Genomic DNA, 9,367 nt, shown 5'->3' with positions numbered 1-9,367 from the left:
AAATGTTCATAAGAATTGTTTTCATCATACTTTTCTTTTTCTCTCTTTTTTTTTTTTTTTTTTTTTTCATGAAGGATTAATTGTATCCTTGAATCGGTGCATCAAGGTTTGATGAACACCAAACTTGTTTCTTGTCAAAGGGTACATCACAATTAATGCCTTCATTATCAAATAAAAAAATTTTCTATTTATAAGGTTTTTGGAAAATAACAATTGTATGATTATTGATGCATGAGTTTCAAATTTTCATGAAACTATGTGAACACCAAACTTAGTGTTCGGCCATATGCTCTATCAAAACATTTTAAGCATGTGAAACAAAATCCTTTGTAATATTGGTTAAGTGTGCTTGAAGATACACCAATCTTAGTATATGTTTCAACATAGTGCATGCAATAAATGGACATGTTCATGAAAAGAGAAAAGAATTCATGCATCAAGTGATCATAATTTATTGAATGTAAAATGACATGAATCTTAAAGCATGGGTTGCCTCCCATGGAGCGCTCTTTTATTGTCACTAGCTTGACATTGAGGCTTTCTTTTATGTTGGTTGGTGCTTGTAGGGCCTCAATTTGTCTCCCCTGACCGTGATCCTCTTCTTTTTTCTCTGGTGTTCAATTTCAGCATGTTCTAATGATAGTATGTTGCTGACAGTGTAGTAATCCTCGGTTTGTTGATTTGCCTCCAGCTATTGATATATCAGTTGCACTTTGTCACCTTTAGAAAGCCCCTCTGTTGGAATCTTTCTATTCTTCCAGCCCCTTTTTGCTTTGTTTCTGCGCTTCATCTTTCCTTTTGTTGATCTTTCTTTTCTGGCCGTAGGCTTTCCTTGGGCCTCTGAGGATATGGCAGTGGAGGTGTGATGCTTTTTCCTATTTGCTGCTGCCCCTGAGCTACTTCCTTTGAGCTATGTGGTTGGTTGTCCTTCTCTTTAAGTTTCTCAGTGCTTTTGTTTGGCATCACAACTTGCTCCTTATCCTCATCTGCCTTTGTTTGATTCTCATCCTCTGTTGGTTCTTTGATGTTCTCTGCTTGCTTCCTTGTAGTGTCATTGTTGCTTATCAATGCTCTTCCACTCCTTAATTGTATTGCCTTGCATTCTTCCTTGGGATTTAGAATTGTGTCACTGGGCAGTGAGTTTGAAGGTCTCTCAATAGATACTTGCTTGGAGAGTTGCCCCATCTGTCTCTCTAGGCTCTTCAGCTGCAACTTGGAGACTATCAATCCTCTTGGCCATTTGCTCAAATTGTTGCTGAATTTGCTGCTGCATCATCTTGTTTTGAGCCAGGATTGAATCCACTCCTTTTAGCTCCATTACTCCTCTCCTTTGTGATGGTTGGCGGCCTCTTTGATGAGCAAAGAAATATTGGTTGTTGGACACCATATCAATGAGTTCTTGAGCCTCTTCTGCAGTTTTCATGAGTTGCAAGGAACCTCCAGCTGAATGATCCAAACCTTCCTGAGATTTCAGTGTTAAGCCTTCATAGAAGTTTTGAAGCTTCTCCCACTCATTAAACATAGCAGGGGGACATTTCCTGATCAGAGCCTTGTACCTCTCCCATGCCTCATAGATAGGTTCGGCCTCCATTTGTGTAAATGTTTGAACCTCAGCCTTTAACCTTATAATCCTCTGAGGTGGATAAAATTTGGCAAGGAATTTAGTTACCAAATCATCCCAGTTGTTGATACTGTCCCTTGGAAAAGATTCTAACCATTGAGTGGCCTTGTCCCTGAGAGAAAATGGGAATAGCATCAGCTTGTAGCTGTCAGGGGGCACTCCATTAGTTTTGACAATGTTGCATATCCTCAAGAAAGTGGATAAATGTTGGTGTGGGTCCTCAAGTGGTCCTCCACCAAAAGAGCAGTTGTTTTGAACCAAAGTGATGAGTTGTGGCTTGAGTTCAAAGTTGTTAGCATTGACATTTGGAGCCAAGATGCTGCTCCCACAATGTCTAGGATTTGCAAAGGTGTAGGAAGCCAAAACTCTCCTCTGGGGTGGGTTGCCATTGTTGTTGTCTTCCCCACCTGGTGGATTGGTTAAATGTTCCTCCATCTCTTGGAATTCTTCGTCTGATTCCTCTTCTCCAACAATATTTTTCCCTCTTTCAGCTCTTCTTAACCTCCTGAGAGTTCTTTCGTCTTGTTCCTGAAAATTGAGTATGGTTCTACTTGTACCTGACATACAAGCAGAGCATGAGGAATGCACAAAACCAGTGACACTTCAATTTACTGCCAGATTGAAGTGTTAGTTAGTTTAAGCAAAAAATCAAACAGTTAGTGGGTTAATCAAAATTAAAGAAAAAGTGCTTGATCTAGATCACCACCTCACTTAAACATTGTCAATCTAATCAATCCCCGGCAACGGCGCCAAAAACTTGATGGGATATTTTGGAGGAAAAATAAATCTCTCCCAAAATACCCAAAACTAACCAGCAAGTGCACCGGGTCGCATCAAGTAATAAAAACTCACGGGAGTGAGGTCGATCCCACAGGGATTGAAGGATTGAGCAATTTTAGTTTAGTGGTTGATTTAGTCAAGCGAATCAAGATTTGGTTGATGGTTTTGGGACTTGCAGAATTAAATTGCATTGAAGTAAAGAGAACAAGAAATAAATTGCTGAAACTTAAAGAACAAGAAATTAAATGGCAGAAACTTAAAGTGCAAGAAATGTAAATTTCAGAATCTTAAAGTGCAAGGAATGTAAATTGCTTGAAATGCAAAGGGGAATGGGATGTGGATTTGCAGAAATTAAACAAGGAAAAACTAAATTGCATCAAACAGAAGAGGGAAAAGGAATTGGGATTGAACCGGATCTTGAAGCAGTAAAGTAATTGAACATTAAAAGCAGTAAACAGGGAATTGAAATGGGAAATTCAGACCTCAAGACCCAGAGACTAGAAAACCTAGTCTAGATCTCAATGCCTTCCTAGATCCAACAAGAACAATTGCAAGGAAAATGTAAATTGCAAAGAAAAGAGATAAAGAGCAATTAACCGGAAATGAAATTCAATTAGCAGTAAAGAAACAGAGATCCAAGATTGAGATTGAAACAGAATTTCTTCAATTCTCCAATCCAAATCCAAGACAAGTGCAAATGAAAAATGAAAGCAATGAAAGCAAAGAAATTAAAGTTCAAAAGCTCTCCGATGCTCAAAATCATGAGATATTCATTCTTTCATAATATGCAACAAATATAGCATAAAACCTCATGAAATGGCATGAATTCATATATGGTTGGTTCAATCAAGGGAAACATGAAAATCTACTCAATTAGCTTGCTTGTAGCTCAAGAAAGTGCATAATTCTAATGAAAACAAAAGAAAAAGACTAGCTAAAATAGGCTAGGATGACTTGTCATCATATGCCTGGGAAAATCTTGAGCCTGGAATTATATAGGAGTACTTGCTGTTCTAGTTTGAACTCTCTTTTCAAGATCTTATTGTCATGCCATTTTTTAGCTCTTTCCTTGTATATCTTTGCATTTTCATAAGCTTCCAATCTAAATTCCTCTAGCTCATTGAGTTGCAACAACCTTTTTTCTCCTGCTACTTGAGGATCAAAATTTAGGAGCTTAGTGGCCCAGTAAGATTTGTGTTCTAGCTCTACAAGAAGGTGGCATGATTTTCCATAGATTAGCTGAAATGGGGATCTTCCTATAGGAGTTTTGAATGCTGTTCTATATGCCCATAAAGCATCATCTAGCTTTCTGGCCCAATCTTTTCTGGTGGCTCCCACTGTCTTCTCCAAAATCCTCTTCAACTCCCTATTTGCAAGCTCTGCTTGGCCATTGGTCTGTAGGTGGTAGGGAGTAGCTACTTTATGCATCACCCCATATTTGTGAAGTAGTTTCTCCATCTGTTTGTTGCAAAAATGACTACCATCATCACTGACAAGACCCTTAAGCACTCCATATCTAGTAAAAATGTGCTTCTTAAGGAATTGAAGGACTACCTGTGCATCACATGTGGTTGTGGCTATAGCTTCCACCCATTTTGAGACATACTTCACTGCTACCAGAATGTATTTGAAAGAGTAGGAAGGAGGAAAAGGGCCCATGAAATCAATGCCCCAAAGATCAAATAGCTCCACTTCAAGAATGAAATTTTGAGGCATTTCATTCCTTCTTGATAGTCCTCCAGTTCTTTGGCACTCATTACACTGATGAACGAACTCTCTGGCATCCTTGAATATAGTTAGCCAATAGAATCCACTATGTGTAGCACTTTGGCAGCTGTTCTCTCTGGTCCAAAGTGTCCACCATAGGCTGAACCATGGCAATGCCACAATATGTCTCTCATCTCAGTTTCAGGGACACACCTCCTAATCATTCCATCCAGACATCTTTTGAACAAAAATGGTTCACCCCACAAAAACTTCTTGGCTTCATTGATCAAAAACTTCTTGGAGAGTTCTTGAGGAATTTTTCTTTCCACCTTGTAGTTTGCTATGTCTGCAAACCATGGAGCTTGTTGAATTTGTAAGAGGTGTTTATCTGGAAAGCTTTCATTCACTGAGTGCGGAGCTTGATTGGTTTCTTGTGATATTCTTGACAGATGGTCTGCTACTTGGTTTTCATTCCCTTTCCTATCTGATGACTTGCATCATTTACCCTTCTTTCTTGCATAAAGAGGACCATAAAAGAGCATAAATCTCATTTGATCAGTACAATTCATGCATTAATTGATGGATATTATGGTACACTACTCTGAGATGAGTTGTGCTAAATTTCAGGAGAAAAAGGCATCAAAAATGGGAAGAAAGCAACAAAGAAGCTGGGCGTGTGAAACTGACGTGTCACTTGGAACAAATGCCACAAAAATGCACTGGCGTGGCATGCCAGGAGCTGGGCATGGCATGCTAATACTAAATTCCAGAGAAGAATTCCCAAGTATTCATATGGGCATGGCACACTAGTACAAAGTTCCAGAGAGCAACAACGGAGGACACAAAAGGGACGTGGCATGCCATGTTGGGCGTGGCACGCCTAACCCATCAGCCACTATGGGCATGCCACTTGAGCCAAGGGGCATGGCACGCCAACTCATCACTCCAGGGGGAACCTTCACGATGGCGTGCCACTTGGTATCGAAGGCGTGGCACGCCAACTCCAAAAAGTCACTTGGGTGTGCCACTTGCGGATCCAGGCGTGGCACGCCAAGATTGAAGAGTCCATAAATGTATGGGCGTGCCACTTGAACAGCATGGCGTGGCACGCTAGTACAAAAATCCAGGGAAGGGGCTGAAGGCAATTGAAGACTGGGCATGCCACTTGAAGTCGAAGGCGTGGCACGCAGGCTCTAAATCTCACTTAGGCGTGCCACTTGAGCGACTAGGCGTGGCCCGCCAATGCACAAAGAGGCCAAAGCAAGGGCTGGGCGTGCCACTTGATGTCGAAGGCGTGGCACGCCAACCCAAAAATATCACTATGGCGTGCCACATGAGTACTGGGTGTGGCACGCCAGCTACTGGAACCAAGGCAAGATTATGGGCATGGCACGCCAGCCTCTAGGCATGGCACGTTGGTATAAGTTTCCAGAGAGGGTGAAGGAGGCCAAATACATGGGGCGTGCCACTTGGTGTGGAAGGCGTGGCACGCCATCCATTATTCCTCACTTGTGCGTGCCACTTGAATCCCAGGCGTGGCACGGCAGTGTCATTCAGAGAGTAAAAGAACCATTGGGGCGTGCCACTTGAGTTTGTGGCGTGGCACGCGAAACAGAGGAGTCACTTGTTCACAAAGGGGCGTGGCACGCCAGACCCTGGGCGTGCCACGCTAGTTCAACTTCCCAGAGAGCTTGGTCAAGCATGCAACAAGGGCGTGGCACGCCATACCCTGGGCGTCCCACGCTAGTTCAAGTTTCCAGAGGCAAAGAGAAGTGAAAAAGGCTAGGGAGTGCCACTTAAGCTCAAAGGCGTGGCACGCCATGCTACCTGGGCATTAAAAGACCCTGGGCGTGCCACTTGAGCTCGAAGGCGTGGCACGCTAGGGGTGTTATTGACGGCGAGCGTGCCACTTGAGGGATTGAGCGTTGCACGCCAAGCCAGAATTGAGGGAGCACGTGCACACCACTGAAGCGCCAATCACACGCCAGCTGGGAAGTCGTGCTTATTGAGTTTCTTTTCCCTCCAAAATGTAATTTTCCTTTTTCACTTTTGTAATTCTTTTATTTTTTGCTAGGAATAGTATAAATACCCCCCAAGAAGTACTGAAGAAGGGGTTAAGCAGTTAGAGATAGCAGTTTTAGATTCACTTTTACACTTCATCATCTTCTTTACTTTGAGTACTTTTCTTTGAGCTATGAGTAGCTAAATTCCCTCTCATTGAGAGAGGGAGCTCTATTGTACTTGATGGATTGATGATAGTTAAATTCTTCTTCTCTTCATCTTCTCTTTGATTTGCTAGAAGGAATTTCGTTCTTAATGCTTAGTGTTCAATTATCTTGGGAAAGAGATTGAATGCAAAATGGGTTTCATGGGAACCTTGGGAAAGGAAACATGAAACCATGCTTGAAATCCCTTCTCACAATTGAGTAGGATCTGGGTTTCGGTGTTTGGATATGGTGATATATAATCCTCCCTCTACTTGGACCTATGATAATGTGTGGTATAATCAGGGACCAAGCATATCTCTCTTCATGAACAATTAAACCAAGAAATTGGCTATTGATCAAGATCTGAGAGATTGAGTCACCAAGGGATTGGGGCTCAATCAATCATGATTTCCAAGAGGTCAATGAGTTGCATGATTGAAGAGGTTATAAGCTGAAGTTGATCCAAAGAGACAACATCTCCTAATCTCAATGAATTTCCCCATTCTTATCTACCACTTTCTTTATAGCTTATTTTTACATTCTGCAATTCCCCATCCCCATTTACATTCAAGTCATTTATGATTCTGCACTTTATATTCTGTTATTTCCATTTCTGCACTTTATTGTTTTCCTTTACATTTTAGTCATTTACATTTCTGCCATTTATAATTCTGCAAATCACAATCTATCTGTTTCACTTGACTAATTCATCAATTGATTAAAATTGCTCAAATTTGCCAATCTCTGTGGATACGATCCCACTCCACTGTGGGTTATTACTTGACGATAATTTTGGTGCGCTTGCCAAAAGAACTAATTCACCAATTTTTTTGAATGGGGGTGTGAATTGGACTCATCAAGTTTTATGGCGCCGTTGCCGGGGATTGGCTTAAATTTGATAGTGATTAAATTGATTGGAGAGCTAGATTAAGCAATTTAATTCCCTTGTTATTTTACTTTATTCTAATTCTTCTAGCATTTTTTTTATTTTTCTTTTATCTCTGCTTTGAGTTTTATTTCTTTTTCTTTGATTATTTTAGTTACCCATCGTCCATATTTCCACTCTTCTAACTGTTCGATTAATTGCATCAACAACGCTAACCACTAATTTCAACAAGATTTTTCTTACTTCACTTGTTCTCTGCTGGTTATTTGCCAAGTGTATGACAGGTAGAAGAGGAGAGACTTTATCTCCCTTCGATAGTGAAATTGAGAGGACCTTCCTTAGATTAAAGAGGGAAGCAAGAGACAAAGGCATAGTTGGAGAAGAACTAGTGGAGGAAGATCCGTAAATCACCATGGATGACGAAGTACAGGACAATGTTGGAGGAGATGCTAGAAATCATGTTGGGCAAGAAAGGAGAGTCTTGGGCTCCTACGTCAACCCAAATCCAGAAAATTGTGGCAGCAGCATCCTAAAGCCAATAATTCATGCTAATAATTTTGAGTTGAAGCCTCAGCTCATCACACTTGTCAAGAATAATTGTTCATATGGAGTAAGTGCTCAAGAAGACCCTAATCAACATCTTAGCACATTCCTGAGGATATGTGATACTGTAAAGTCCAATGGGATACACCCTGACATCTACAAGCTACTCGTGTTTCCTTTCTCACTCAGAGATAAGGCAGCAAAGTGGCTGGAATCATTTCCCAAGGAGAGCCTAACCACATGGGAGGATGTTGTAAGCAGATTCCTTGCAAGATTTTACCCTCCACAAAGAATCAACAGGCTGAGAACTGAGGTGCAAACTTTCAGACAACAAGATGGAGAAACACTCTATGAGGCCTGGGAGAGATTCAAAGATCTGACAAGAAGATGCCCACCAAAAATATTCAATGAGTGGGTACAACTACACATCTTCTATCAAGGGCTATCCTATGAATCAAAGAAGGCTGTGGATTATTCTTGAGGAGGTTCACTCAACAAGAAGAAAACCATTGAAGAAGCCATAGATGTCATCAAGACTGTAGCTGAAAATGAGTATTTCTATGCTTCAGAAAGAACTCAGAAGAAAGGAGTGCTAGAACTCAACTCTGTAGATGCTTTGTTAGCTCAAAACAAGGCAATTACACCACAAATAGCAGCCTTAACCAAGAAGATGGAGGCTAATCAAGTCTCAGCCATACAAGATCAAACCCCTCAACAAGAAAGAAATGCATCAGAACATGAAGGTGACTGGAAACAAGCTAATTATGTGAACAATTCATCCAGGCCACCATATGATTCAACTTCTAAGACATACAACCAGGTTGGAAGAACCACCCAAATTTTGGGTGGAGAAACAAGCAGGGCCACAACCAGGACCACAACAAACTTTATCCATCAAATCAACACTCTACTCACAACCCCAACCATCAAACAGGCAACCATAGACCCTACCATAACTCACAAAATACATCATACCATAGCAACCAACCAATACACAACAACCTCCATCAAGACACATCACCCTTAACTATGCAACCATGTGAAATCAATAGCAACTTTGAGAGGATGGAGGCTACAATAGCACAATTGTCATTGCAGATTACATGAGCAGTCTCCACCCTTATGGAGAGACAAGCACAGACTGAAAGAAGGATAGACGCTGGTGCGCAGAAATTGTGATTACACTTTGATTATGTAAAATTCATCGCTCTTTATTTCCTTGGTAATGGCGCCAAAAACATGATGCCAATACCATGGTTCACAACTTCGCACAACTAACCAGCAAGTGCACTGGGTCGTCCAAGTAATACCTTACGTGAGTAAGGGTCGAATCCCACGGAGATTGTTGGTATGAAGCAAGCTATGGTCACCTTGTAAATCTCAGTCAGGCGGATATAAGATAGTAATGGAGTTTTCGAAAATAATTAATAAAATAGGGATAGAAATACTTATGTAAATCATTGGTGAGAATTTCAGATAAGTGAATAGAGATGCTTTCGTTCCTCTGAACCTCTGTTTTCCTGCTATCTTCATCCAATCAGTCTTACTCCTTTCCATGGCTGGCTTTATGTAATACATCACCATTGTCAGTGGCTACTTTCGGTCTTCTCTCGGGAAAATGAT

This window comes from Arachis ipaensis, chromosome B04, assembly GCF_000816755.2.
Source record: "Arachis ipaensis cultivar K30076 chromosome B04, Araip1.1, whole genome shotgun sequence".
Classification (NCBI taxonomy): domain Eukaryota; kingdom Viridiplantae; phylum Streptophyta; class Magnoliopsida; order Fabales; family Fabaceae; genus Arachis; species Arachis ipaensis.
Note: the sequence above shows the minus strand (reverse complement) of the source record.